This window comes from Humulus lupulus, chromosome 1 (genome assembly GCF_963169125.1).
Source record: "Humulus lupulus chromosome 1, drHumLupu1.1, whole genome shotgun sequence".
Lineage (NCBI taxonomy): Eukaryota > Viridiplantae > Streptophyta > Magnoliopsida > Rosales > Cannabaceae > Humulus > Humulus lupulus.
In genome coordinates this window covers 237,809,916-237,824,981 of record NC_084793.1, presented here as the reverse complement: position 1 = coordinate 237,824,981, position 15,066 = coordinate 237,809,916, and positions in this window count along the sequence as shown.

Below are 15,066 nucleotides of genomic sequence, written 5' to 3'. Positions count from 1 at the left end.
TCAGGGATAGAAAAATATCTAGAAATCTCTCACAGAGAAAGAGAACAGTGATACAAACAAAAGTCACTGTTCTTCACAAAACCTAGGTCCAAACTTTATTAGATCTCATGTGTTGAGAACATCTGATAAATAGTTTTTTGCGTATTGTTTGTATAGCGAGCCCACACTCGTTCTTTGTGTGCTGAGAACATTTTGGAAGATCTTGGTGTGAGATCTCAAGGATTTAGCCATACAAAAAGATAGCATCAAGGAAGGACCTGAGGTAATTCTTTTATTCATGTCTTTGATTCAATATATATATGCATGTGAAGAAGTAGATCTAGAAATCTTATGGGATTAAACTAACAATTTGATTGTTGTTCCACTGCGTATAATCTCTTATTTGATCAATAAAAACCAACAGCTGGGGCATTGGTCAAACCAAACGACATGAACAGAAACTCATTGTAACGATCCAAAATCACTAATATGGCTTAAGGGCCTTGATTAGTGTGTCAGGAGGGCATAATTGGCTTTTGTGTGAAATTTATTTATTTAATGCATGATTACATGATAAGCATGCTTGCATGATTATATGAATAGAAATGTGATTAAATGTTATACTTGTGAGAACCACATTATTATGTGGGTAAATCTGCAGCAGGCGACTCGAGGCGATCCTAGGAAGCTAGATAGCAGGAAAGTCACAACGGGGCTTAATGCTTGACTTTGGACAAGTCAAGGGGTATTTTAGGTATCGGGTGGTTATTTAGATTACCGGGTTATGAAAATAAATAATTGGAGATATATTCGAGGTTAGGAAGTCTAGGTGGGAATATTGGGGAATTTTACCATTTTGCCCTCGGGGAAATTTCCGGTACCCCGAGCCTTGGGATTAACATGATTGCTTAAGGATAGACTTAAGAATATTTTAGAAAAAAAAGTAGAACAAAATAAGACCGACACTTTTCTCAGCCCTTTTCTCTCTCTTCTCTCTCAAGGAAAAACTCTGAGAATTTTGGAGAAATTGCTGGAATTTGAGCTGGGATTTTAGAAGAATTCAGAGGGGAAATTAGAGGCTAGCTCAAGGATTATCTAGGGAACATTTAATAAAGGCTAAGGTAAGAACTAAGCTATGTTTTGAAGTTAGAAACTTTGAGCTTTTGGCTGAGTAATGAGGTGATTGTGATTTTGATGTTAAGGGCATAATTAAGGTGGAAAAGCTTGGGAATTGACTTGGATTCTCCATAGAGAAGCAGTTCTGCAGCTGAGGTAAGCTATAATCTAAGGTTTAATGGCTGAGTTATAGTGTTTTCATGGCTGGGTTTTTTATTCTTGAGTTAGAAAGTTTCAGTAATTGAAATGGGTTTTTGATGGGTTTCTAGCCTAGGTTTCAACTAGGTTGTGTTGTTGGAATCTTGTGGGAAGTTTTTGGATAATTGAGTTGTGGAATTGGGGTAGTTTTGGGTGAGTTTTCATGAGGTTTGAGAGTTAAAAATGGAGGTTTTTCTGGGTTCGAAGGGGTTGGGCCGCGACATAGTTCTTGGTGAGTCGCGGCCCTTCGAAGCTGATGTGTGCTGAGGAAGGAGAGCGGGCCGCGACATGGTCTGAGTAGGGCCACGGCCCTTAGCTGTTCTTGGGCATTGGGAGGTCTTTGATTGGGGCCATGCCGCGGCATAGGTGGCTAATGCCGCGGCCCTTAAGGGATTTTGGGATTTTGAGATTCTAGGCTTAGGAATTTAGCCTAGGGTGCTCGGGATTAAATCTCTTATCATGTTTGGTGAAGTTCAATGTTCCGGAGACTAGAACTTTGTTTAGAAGCTCATTTAAGATTGTTGATGGTATCCTTTATCTTGGTTGTGACTAGGTGCTAAGTTAGGGCTCGGGGATCGGATCACGCTCAAGGAGCATCGCTCGTAACTAGTTCACTTGGAAGCCAAAGGTAAGAAAACTGCACATGGTTGAATATCTGTAATGGGACTAAGGGTTCCCTATTGTGTATGCTTGAAATGATGGTATTATGCCATGTAAGCTAATTAGTGAACCAACGGCCTAAGGGTTCCAAGGGTTACACTAGCTCACAGGACGCGGCTTGGCCACTGGTAGCCGACGACAGCTTAATATGCACTGAGCTCGGTTTAAGCGGGTCGGAGTTAGTGGGATAAACAGAGGGTGCGGCCTAAGTTGTCGGCCCTGATTATTATGTGATATGAATGTTAAAGTGGTTGATTACATCCATGATTCTGAATATATGATAAATGGTTAAAGTGGATTATTTGATGAGAGTTCATGCTTATTGAATTTACTATCTGTTGTTATTGTTTATGTTGCACATCATGTTTTCTTGCTGGGCCTCGGCTCACGGGTGCTACGTGGTGTAGGTAAAGGCAAGGGCAAACTTGATTAGCCTTGATTTGGAGAGCTCTGCAAGCGGAATGTACATGGCCAGCTGCTCAGCCGCCACAATTGAGGTTTAGGCAGGGACGCGAGACCCATAAATTGTTCATTTTGCCTTAGTATGGTTGATAGATGTCTGTAATTTTTTGGGAGTCTGTAATCCAACTATTAAACTCTGTTTCTTTTGGGATCCCATGTATATAACTGCTTAATTTTATAAAATGAAACTTTTGAGACCAAAACCTTTTTAACCCTAGCTCATACATGTTTATTGACACGTTTTTAAATTAATGACTTGATTAACAAGCCTTGCACCTTTATAAGTACACAGTTTAGCGGTCTTGGCTATCCATGGAGTTGCCCGCGGATAGGGCAGCCGCTAGGAAACTTGAGTATCAGGCTCCCAGATACGTCATGATGGACGACAAAATCTATCACAGGGGGTTGTCCATGCCATATCGTTGACGCGTATCCGGAACATAAATGAGTGCAATCATGCACAAAGTGCATGAAGGATTTTGTAGAGATCACACGGTTGGACTCAGCTTGTGCAAAAAGATCCTAAGGCAAGAATATTTATGGCCAACAATGAAGAAGGATTGTGTTGATTATGTCCACAAATGTGAACAGTGCCAAAGGTACGTGAAGATCCCATGAGCCCCTCCAACGGAAATAACCCTGATAACCAGTCCCTGGCCTTTTGCAATATGGGGAATCGATCTAGTAGGATCGCTCCTGACCGGGAAGGGTGGTGTAAAATACGCCATTGTGGCTGTCGACTATTACACCAAGTGGGTTGAAGCAAAAAAAATGAGCACCATCACATCCAAAGGGCCCTGGATTTCATCATCAACAACATTGTGTGCTGATACGACCTCCCTCACAAAATCGTGTCCGACAACGGGAAGCAATTTGATAGTGTTTACCCAAAAATGGCTATTGATGATGTGGCAAAGATTTTTCACACGTGGATTGACACGTGGCGGAATTGAAGGGCAAAGGTGTCGTTCTGCTATCGATCAGAAGCACACCTCATCGTCAGTGTTGATTTTCGATAAGACCAGGCTTCACGATCAGCCTGATTTATTTCCTTATTAAGTTGTAATCTAATATTAATTGCATTTTAATATTTCTTCATAATTATCCTTGATACGCGATTATTAAGGAAAGATAGGACACGTTAGCATGTATAACCCTCCTTGAGCCTATAAATATGCATGAAATAGCTCAAGGAAGGGACTTTTGATTCATTAGCTTTTTTGCTGAATATTGAGAGAGGAAGAGCTATAGTGATTGATCATCATTCTATTGTAATCCTTTCAAGGTTTGTGATACTAAAAGAACCCGAGTTCTTTGATCACAACTTTGAAGTTCAATAATAACAATACACTAAGTGGACGTAGGTTGTTACCAATCATTGGGGCCGAACCACTATAATTCCTTGGTGTTTTTTCCCTTTCCATTAGATTATCTTTTCAAGTGTCGTTCCATATTTTGTCGTATATTTGACTCCGTGTCGTTCCATATTTTGTCGTATATTTGACTCCGTGTCGTTGGCCAATTCGAGGGTCAACATTCTGGTGCTTTCATTGAGAGCTTGTGAAAGAATATAATGGCAAAAACATCCAAGAGGATCGGACAGGCTGCTGGCGCTGCATCATCCCAGCCTCCTCCCCCAAATGTGGCTGAGGACGAACCACATTTGGAGTTTGATGAGGAGGAGTAAGATTCTGAAACATTGAAGGCAACGCTGGGGGTGTTGCAGGATGAGTTGGCCAATCTGAGGGCCAATCAAGAGAATGCTGCAGAGATAATGGCGTCGCAACAAAGAAAAATAGAACGCCAGCGTCAGGAGCTGAGCGAGCGACAAGCTGAGATGGATCGTCGATAGAGGGATGCCATGGCTGCCCTTGAAGCAGGCCTCCTGCTGGCTAGGAATCAGGCTGTGCCAGCCTCCTAGCCAGATCAGCCACCAAACGGGCCGCCTCAAAAGGTTCCCAATCCTAGTCCTCCGCTCCAGCCAGAAAGCCCTCAAAGGCCGAAGCAACCGCCTGTGGTTGAGGATGATGTCCCACCTAGGGATCCTGAGCAGTAGCCTCCGTCTTAGGCTGGTCGAGGAAATCTCCAGTGCTCGAGGCAGAATAGGGGTGGGCAACCGCCCCGCAGCCCTAGACGCCCAGGGGATGAAGAGTCGAATCTACCGAGCATGGGGCAGCGTCCTTCGGCCAACAGGAGGAACTCCAAGATAGGCTCTGCAGTCAGGGTCCTCCCACGACTAACAATGCACAGGGACCCACCGACCAGCGTAGGCCTCCCCCTGACGCTCGAGAAATGCCAGCTCGAGGAGGCAACAAAGTGAATAGCCAGTCACACCGTAGTAAGCCACAATTCAGAGATGGCCACGACTACAATGAAGCCGATTCTGGCAGAAGAAATGCTGGTCGGAGAAACGAACAAAGAGGTGGAGGCAGGAGCCCCCCACCTAGAGAGGACCGACCAACGGGCCATAATGCTAGGGGCAGCCCAAGCAGCAGAACATCTTTAGTCGGCTGGGAGCCAGCGAGCAGAGACGAAGAGACGATGATCTGAGGGACGTACTTAACGACCGCCGTGAAAGGCACGATGAGTACGTTCCCCCGGCACCAGTGGCCCCAGCAATCCCAGAAGCTGTTTAGGCTCAGATCGATGCCCTGAACCAGGCGGTACAGCAGCTGGTCGGGGGGCGAACATTCCACATTGAGTACGATTGAAGGAGAGGCACCCCCTTCGTACAGAGGATTGTTGTGACTGAAACCCCCAGCAAATTCAAGATGCCAACACTGCCAAATTTTGACGAGTATGGAGACCTGGTATCTCACGTTAATAAGTTTGAGATACAAATGGATATACAAAAGGTGTCAGAAGATGCCCACTACTGCATCTTCCCTGCAACACTTTCTGACACCGCCCAGGAGTGGTTCTTCAAGTTCCCTCCTGCTAGTATAGTATCATGGGAAATGTTCGTAAAGGAGTTTTACATACAGTTCTATGCGGGTCGCGTGAACCCCACTGAGGCCAACCAGTTGGTCGAGATACACGAGAAAGAGGGAGAGCCCTTGAAGGAGTATGTTCAGCGCTTCATGCGAGCTGTAGCTGGAGCCAAGCTGTGGGTGATGAAGGTAAGATGATGGCCCTAACTGCTGGGGTTAGGTGCCATTCACCCCTCTGGAGCAGCCTCAGAAAGAATGGGGTAAGGAGCACCCAAGAGTTCTTAGATCGAGCTGATCGGTACATCAAGCTCGAAGATGCGATTGCCAATGAAGGGAAATCACCAACAAAAGACAAGGGGCCCAAGGAAGAACCCGCCAAAGCCGCCAATGGGTCAGAAAACCCAATGGCAACTGCAAAGGCAACAGGAATGGCAATGGTAGAAATGGTGGAAAGTGGGTGAATAATGAACCCTCGACCTCTGAGAGTAAGTGCCCCAAAGGGAATCGGTATGAACCAAGATGCACCAACTACACTGACCTTGTCGAAAGCCGAGCTGAGGTATACCAGGCGACCATCTCAAACGTGCCTTACAAACGACCCGCACCTATAAGGAAAGCTATCTCCAAGAGCGATACAACAAAGTTTTGTCGTTTTCACAACGACTACGGGCACGACACCAACGAGTGTAACCAGCTGAAGGATGAGATTGAGTTCCTGACAAGGCAGGGACATTTAAGAAGATATGAGCGAGCCATAAGAGGTTCTCAGCGAAAGGCTTAAGGTGGCAACGAGTAGGTGCCTGCACGCCAACGCTCGCCACCTTTACAGCCAACTCCTATGGCAGGCACTCTACTCACCATCTGTAGAGGCCCGCATCTTGCAGGAGATAGTGGGAAAGGAAGGGAACGATATGCTCGAACCCTGCGCTACGACCAAGACATCGAGATGATGAGTGTCGAGGATCGAGCACCAAAAAAGGTTCGAACAGAGGAGGGACTTAAAACCTTCTCTGACGACGACGCCCAACACGTACGATTCCCACACTCCGATCCCCTGGTCGTGGACGTACAGATTGCCAACATGATGGTGAAAAGGGTGTTGGTTGATATAGGAAGTTTGGTCAACATCCAATACAAGTCTTCACTCGAAAGAATGAAGTTGTCCATGAAGGACCTGGAGCCATGCAACCAAACCATTTATGGTTTCTTCGGAGAAGGGCTCGCCCCAACAGGGTCAATTAGACTCCCAATTACAGCAGGCACCACACCTGCTAATAGGACATTACTCACTACTTTTATAGTAGTTGATTGTCCTTTGGCATACAATGCTATAATTGGGAGACCAATTTTGGTCGACCTGCGAGCCGTCACCTCGATATGGCACCTCACCATGAAATTTCCAACAGACGCAGGAGTAGGTTGCGTATTGGGAAACCAGAGGGAAGCGAGGGAGTGCTACAATGCCTCGATCACCAAGGCGAAGAAGGGTGTATCGAGAGATGTTCGCGGGAAAGAGTTGCAAATGGCGACTGATGCTCAAGCCCACTCGGGTGATAATGTCACCAAATAGGGTATTTCCCAAAGCGAGGATAGGGATTTAGATCCTCGCTTTGGGGATTTTGAAGAAGAAGTAGGGCCCATCGAGGACCTTGAAGAGGTCCAACTCGATGAAGAAAATCCGACCAGGGTTGTGAAAGTTGATAAAAACTTAGAGACAACAACAAAACAAGCACTGGTGGAGTTCTTAAGGAGGAACCAGGAAGTCTTTGCCTGGTCGCACAAAGACATGGTCGGGATAGATCCTACAGTCATCAGCCATGTCCTAAACATCAACAAGAGTTTTCCACCAGTGCAACAAAAAAGAAGGCTGCTCGACAAAGATAGATCAAGGGCCTTAAAAGAAGAAGTCGAGAAGCTGAAGGAGAATGGGTTCATCAGGGTGGCATTTTATCCATCGTGGGTCTCTAGTCCCGTACTAGTGCCCAAGCCAAATGGCAAGTGGCATACGTGCGTGGATTTTACAGACCTAAATAAAGCTTACCCCAAAGATTGTTTCCCACTCCCAAGGATCGAACAGCTGGTCGATGCCACTGCACAACATGAGATCCTCTCATTCATGGATGCGTACTCTGGGTATAATCAGATTAGTATGCATCCCCCTGATGAGGATCACACTAGCTTTCTGACTGATACAGGGCTCTACTGTTACAAAGTGATGCCCTTCGGTTTGAAAAACGCTGGTGCGACTTACCAGCGACTCGTCAACCACATGTTCAAGGAGCTGATTGGCACAAACATGGAGGTCAACGTCGATGACATGCTGGTCAAGTCAAAGAAAGCAAAAGGGCATGTAAGGGATTTGCAGGAGTGCTTCAACGTCTTGAACAAATATTAGATGAAGCTAAATCCCCTTAAATGCTCCTTCGGAGTAGGATCAGGGAGGTTCTTGGGATTTATAGTTAACTCGAGAGGAATTGAAGCCAATCCCGAGAAATTAAAGCCCTGGTCAATATGAAAATCGCCAGCAAAGATTAAGAAAGTTTAAAGCTTAACCGGAAGAATTGCCACTCTTAGTAGATTCATTTCAAAGTCAACAGATAAGTGCGTCCCATTCTTTAATCTACTTAGGGGCAATAAAAAGTTTGAATGGGCGGAGGAGTGCGAACAGGCATTTCAAGCACTAAAAACACATATGGTGCAATCACCCATCCTGTCAAAGCCGGTCGATAAAGAAACTTTGTTCATCTACCTGGCGATCACGGAATACGCTGCTAGTGCCTTTTTAGTAAGGGTGGAAGAAGGCGTGCTGAAGGTTGTTTGCTATGTAAGTAAAAGGCTAATTGGAGCAGAACAGCGGTACCCGCCTATCGATAAGCTAGCCTATTGCCTAGTTTTGGTCTCCAGGAAGCTGCAGCCTTACTTTCAAGCTCATCCAATTACGGTTTTGACCGACCAGCCTCTTCGACAAGTCCTACAAAAACCAGAGGCTGTAGGTAGATTGTTAAAATGGGCAGTCAAACTTAGGTAGTTCGATATATCTTACTTGCCGCGAGCAGCGATAAAAGGACAAGCCCTGGCTGACTTCATTGAACTTACGAATGGCGAGCAGATTGAAGAACCTAATGAGGCTGAATGTCAAAACCAAGCTCCCACGTGGAAATTATTTACAGATGGTTCTTCTAACGAGTGCCACGATGGGGGCAGGAGTGATATTGATAACGCCGGAGGGGCATCGATTTCACCGCGCAATCAGGTTTGACTTCACTGCTTCTAACAATGAGGCCGAGTATGAAGCACTACTCGCTGGATTGTGGTTAGCCAGGGACATGAATATAAAAGTGCTTGACATCTATAGTGATTCTCAGCTGGTGGTGAATAAGTCATGGGAGAATACCAGGCGCGAGGTTTAAAGATGGTTGCCTATCTAAACAAAAAGAAAGATCTATTGGCTCAGTTCGACAAATACAGTCTCCAGCAAGTACCTCGCAATCAAAATTCCAATGTGGACGCTTTGACCAAATTAGCGAGTGCGAAGGATGTTGATACACTGAATATAGTGCCGGTTGAGCGGCTAACAATGCCAAGCATCAAAGCAGAAGAGACTGCTATGGTGATCCAGATGACGGATGCATGGATGACACCATAGTATCTAACGTAAGGCACATTACCAACAGACAGAAAAAAAAAGCCAGGACCCTTCAGCGACGGGCTGCTGGGTATATCCTGGTCGATGGAATCTTGTACCACAGGGGATATTCAATGCCACTCCTCAGGTGTATTTCAAAAGAGAAGGCCGAAGAGTTGATGAAAGAGGTACACAAAGGCTTTTTTGGAGACCACGCTAGGGGGCAAAGCTTGTCAAAAAAATATACTGAGGCAAGGATACTTTTGGCTCACAATGAATGGAGATTCGATGGAGTTTGTACAGAGGTGCGACAAGTGCCAGAGGTTCTCCAAAGTCCCGCGAGCAGCCCCTAATGAGATTAAACAGATGTAAAGTTCGTGGCCGTTTACAGTTTGGGGCATAGATTTGATCGGATCTTTGCCTATTGGGAAGGGCGCCGTCAAGTATGCCGTGGTTGCTGTCGACTATTTCACTAAATGGGCTGAAGTCGGGCCACTCACAACCATAATGACCAAGAAGGTTTTGGATTTTGTGATCAAAAACATCCTTTGTCGCTATGGATTTCCAAGAAAGATCGTCTCAGATAATGGCACCAAGTTTGATAGTGATTTATTCACGGACTTCTACGAACGACATCGCATTATCAATAGCTTTTCTTCAGTCGCTCATCCCCAAGCGAATGGACAAGTTGAAGCAGTCAACAAAATGTTGAAGGATATAATGAAGAAAAGACTAGAAGAAGCTAAGGGGGCGTGGCCAGAACAATTTCCTGAAGTACTTTGGTCGTACAGAACATCCCACCGAACAACAATGGGTCATACTCCATTCTATTTGGCTTATGTATATGAGGCTATGTTGCCTATTGAATTAGATCCGCCTTCGTATCGCAGAATAATGTACGATCAAGGTTCGAACAGCCAACTATTGATGGAATCCCTGGACTTGATCGATGAGAAATGTGAATAAGCCCAACTCCGAGTGGCTGCATACCAGCAAAAATTCACCCGGTATTTCAACTCTAAAGTGCGAGAAAGAAAGTTCTGCGTTGGAGATCTTGTACTCCGAAGAGTTTTTCTAAACACTCGCGACCAAGCTGCTAGAGTACTCGGACCTAATTGGGAAGGGCCATACCAGATTGAAGAAGTCCTTCACCCAGGCACCTATAAACTTGCTCGTTTAAACGGAGATCTCGTTCCTCGCTATTGGAAAGGAGAACACCTACGCAAGTATTACCAATAAACAATTCTTCTTAAAGAATTGGCTTGTATTAATTTTACTTTTTACAAGTTTTGAAAAAGGGTTGGTCATTTTATGTGACTGATCGCTTATAAGTGTAAGATCTTATTGATCACTCGTACAGACATGTTTTGTCCATTTATTACGAGAAATATAAGGGACTGTGCGTAGCCAGTCATTTCTTGCCAATTATTGTATTTATTACAAGTATTTGCTCATTACGTGTGTTGTTTTGCTGTATTACAATTTCAATTATTTTGCTCCGAGCAGTATTGTTCAAACAGGTTTTGGTCAAGGAAAGTGACCAAGGACTTAAAGCTCCTCGATCACTTGGGGGGCATATAAGGTACAAGTAAGCAAAAAGTATGTAAACACATGAGCAAAATAAGTGAAAGCATGCTAGGGTACTTAGAGTATTTTTCAAAATTTTGTATTTTGTTAAATCAAACCAAAGTGCTATGCTAAGTTCGGTCATGCAAACAGATGTTATAATAAAATGAAAATGTATTATAATATCAAAAACATATTACTTTACACCGCGAGCAGTATTGCTCGGATGTAATTTTTTGATTAAAAGGAAAATAGCTGCCCACGTAGCAATAAAAAATTAAAGTCTTTACATCACGACCAGTAGGTCATGTAATTAAAAGTTTAAAAGATAAAAAGGAAAAAGACTAAGAGGCTGGAGTGTCTTGAGGAGCATCCTGGTCGACAGCTGCGCCAACTTCATTGTCTGCACCATCTATCCCTGTTGCCAGAGAGATCTCCGGGGAAGCAGGTACTTTAGCCCTCTCTTCTTCCTCTAGGCGAATGGCACACTGAGACATTAGAGTCCGCCTCAGGCGTTCTGACAGATAGTTGAAGTTACCCTCCCGGTTGTGCTTCCAGAACTTGTAGAAGCAAAGATGAGTGGCTTCCTTGTACTTCTCCAAGTTCTTGGCTTCAAGTTCCTCAAGGTCTATCACGCGCTTTTCCAGCTCCTCCGTCTCCTACCTGCTCTCAATCAAATCAAGCTAGAGCTGTACGGATTGTTGGTAGTTGGGTTTGGCGCTTTCCCTAATTTTTTCTTTGTCTTCGTTGGATTTCTTCAGGCCGTCACGAACCTCCAGTAGCTCCTCGGTCAGAGTGGCTTTTTGCTTGAGCAGTTCCTCTTTCTGCTTAGACAGCTCCGTACTCTTCTCAAGCAACTCTTCGTTCTGTTTAGTTAGCTCATTGTTCTTCTAGAGCAACTCAACATTTTTCCCTTCGAGCGCTTTCTTAGCCTCAGCAAGCCTGGTGTCGAAATTTTTGGCCCGGGACACCATCGCCCCCGCACGACACCAGCCAGTGGTCATGGTCAGTAATCCATGTAATCAGATAAAAAAGGGTAAGGCGATGGCAGAAAATCAAAAATAAATTATTCTGCATCAGGAGGTAACTTACGCTAAATATCTCATTCAGCCTTCGGTTTAGTATTTGGTCAGGCTCCATGGAAATGGTTTCGGTAATGGCCTCTTGACTGCATTTATGTTTGGAGAGCTTGTATATCCTCTTCCTGGCTGAGCTGACCACGATGCTGGACAGGGAGCCTTCGGGCTGAGTGCGTAGCGTTTGGCTGGTAGGGACCTGAGGAGTAGGGTGTTGGTCGACGGGTGTTGAAGGAGTGGAATGCTGGTCGACCGGAGGAGTTGAGGCCGTCTGCTCGAGTGGCGATGGAGGTGGTGTGTTCTCCTTCGAAGGGACAGTGGCTAGAGGGTCCTCGGTTCGGGCCTTCTTTGAGGCGGTTTTGCTGCTCTTCCCTCAAGACCTCTTGTTGTCCTTTTTCTTACCAGAAGATGCAATGGCAGCCTTGTAATGCTCGAACACGTCTTCAGATGACATATCTGCACAAAAGGAAACAACACGAGCAATGAGACAAGATATTTCTACGGGGCTAAAAATGAAAGTGAATAGATTATAAGTAAAGTACACGCGCTACAACTACTGGTCGCTACATTACTTACTGAACTACTTACTGCCTGGAAGAAATCTAAACTTAAGATTGGAGTATACTTAAAGTTGCCGTCCCCGTCAAATAAGTGACAGGGAATTGGCAAACTATATAAGAGTGAAAGATCAGCACCGTTCTCATCTGAAGATTCGTCGATGAGAGCGGGGGGTTCAGTGGCCTTCTTTTTTCCTTTTCCCTTTGGGGTAGGGGGAGTAGTAGTCCGCGAGTGCTAGAAGGTTCCCTGATTGTTACTCCAGTGGCCCTCCTCGGAAGGGGTTGTTCGACGTCTGGGTGCTGCTCGGCAACCTCTTCGCCAGTAGCACTCCCCGTTGTTGACTCCCTCACATCCTGATGAGGGGCCAAAAGGCCGACCAGCCTAAGGTTAGCCTCTGTGACCAGATGCTTGACGCTTTTCTCCACGTCATTCATACTGGCCAAGAGGGCTGATCTTAACTCCATGTTTGGAGTGGGGTCTAGTCGCAACCGTGGGCCTGAAAGGCACTAAAAATCTAAGAAAATGTAGAGAAAAAATTAAAGAAAGATTAACGAACAGTGGTACAAAGGTGTTACCTCCTTGAGTTAAGGCCAGATTGTTCGCGACCATGTTAGTCATGAGGAAATACTCCTGGTAGTACCTCCCCACGTTCGATATGTGAGTGGTGTCGGTCAGGAAGGTGCACCCTATTTCTTGATGACAAAAATGAAAAAACCTCGTACCTTCTTGGTTGGGGTTAGACTTGAGGTCGAACAGATAATTAACCACATGGGGTGTTGGCACATGCCATTTTTTGTGGGTATAAAGGATATAGAGTACTGCAAGCATTCTATACCCATTGGGAGTTATTTGGAAAGGGGCGACCTCGAAGTAGTTGGCCACCCCTTGGAAGAATTGATGAAGAGGCAAGGTAGCCCCTCCTTCAATATAATATCTCGACCAGGCGCTGAAAGTGCCTCTGGGCAAGTTCGCCCATTGGTCTTGATTGGGCCAAACTAATGTCACCCCGGGAGTCCATATTTTCTAATGTAGTTGGCGATCATCCTGATCGTCACCCAGCTTTCAGGTACAACATACCATTCACCATCTGGTTGAATGGAATTTCAGGGCTGAGCATGAGTTTGGATATTAGGGTCCGAAATATTTTCTGCTCGACCACTAGTTGAGGCAATTTCAGCCCGAGGAACAGGCTAATTTGAAGGATTAGCAGTTTTCTTTTTCTGGGCTGTAGTTTCTGCTCGAGCCATATTTTGGATGAGGATGGATGGAGTGTTTGAAGTGGCACGAGAAAAGGGAATTTTTGGTATTAGCGATAACAGTTGCTCCTCGTCCTCAAGCAGCTGAGCAAGTAGGTCGTCGTCGATGGATCTTTCTCCTCCCCACGGTTCTTGCATAAAAGCTGCGAACAGAGAAAGGGGGAGATAAGACTTAAAGCTTAGAAGCTTGTATTGAACGTTGTAATAACGTTGCTCGCGTATACGACCAGTAGCATTCTAACAGAAACACTAAGTTCTATACGAGCATTTTGAAAAACAGATTGAAAAGCGAAAGTAAAAAGTTTTTCAAGAAAAAGCTTTTTCGACTCCGAAGGGGCGGGAAAAACCCAGTTTTTCACCTAGCTTAAAAATAGAATTTTTACTTCGATTTTACGCCCTAAATCTACAATCTCGACTACCAAACTGGCTCCTAACTCCTACGGAACAATATTTTACTACCCTATCAATCATTTGTCAACATGCAAACAATCCCCATACATTTTCAGCCAAGAACACAAAAGGGTTCAGAGATGAAAGCAAGCATAAGGCAGTTTCGTATGGTAACTCAAAAGACAAGAAAGTTCGTGAAACTTACTCAGATAAGGATTGAAGTCCGAAGATGAAAGCTTTTGAACGTCCGAAACGTAGAATTTCTGGGCTCTGGAGCACGAGTTCCTCAATATTCTTCAAGAAGTCAAAAATAGGTAAAAGATAAAAATGATAACTTGGGGGTTATTTATAAAGACTAAGGCACGTTAAGAGAGGTAATCATGAGTTTCTTTTTCTGAGCATGGGGAAGTGAAATGGTCGTCGGACACATTCTTGGGAAACCGAAAAGACCTGATTAGATATGATTGGTCACCTTTTTCGAGAAAGCATGTGCAGTTCTGACATATTTCGTGGGGTATTCGAAGAGTCGGTTTCCTAAGTTTACTTATTGCTGGTCGCGATAAATAAACTTGGGGGGCAAATGTTTTCCCAAAAATGGCTATTGATGACATGGTAAAGATTTCTCACACGTGGATTGACACGTGGAAGAATTGAAGGGCAAAGGTGTTGTTCGGCTATCGACCAGAAGCACACCTCATCGTCAATGTTGATTTTCAATACGACCAGGCTGATCGTGAAGCCTGATATATTTCCTTCTTAAGTTGTAATCTAATATTAACTGCATTTGAATATTTCTTCATAATTATCCTTGATACGCAATTATTAAGGAAAGATAGGAAACATTAGCATGTGCAACCCTCCTTGAGCCTATAAATATGCGTGAAATAGCTCAAGGAAGGGACTTTTGATTCATTAGCTTTTTTGCTGAATATTGAGAAAGAAAGAGCTATAGTGATTGTTCATCATTCTATTGTAATCCTTTCAAGGTTTGTAAAACTCAAATAACCCTAGTTCTTTGATCACGACTTTGAAGCTCAATAATAACAATACACTAAGTGGACGTAGGTTGTTACCAATCATTGGGGTCGAACCACTATAATTCCTTGGTGTTTTTTCCCTTTCCATTAGATTATCTTTTCAAGTGTCGTTCCATATTTTGTCGTATATTTGACTCCATGTCGTTGGCCAATTCGAGGGTCAACTGATAGTGTCCACTTCACCGATTTTTGTGAAAGACATGGCATCATCAA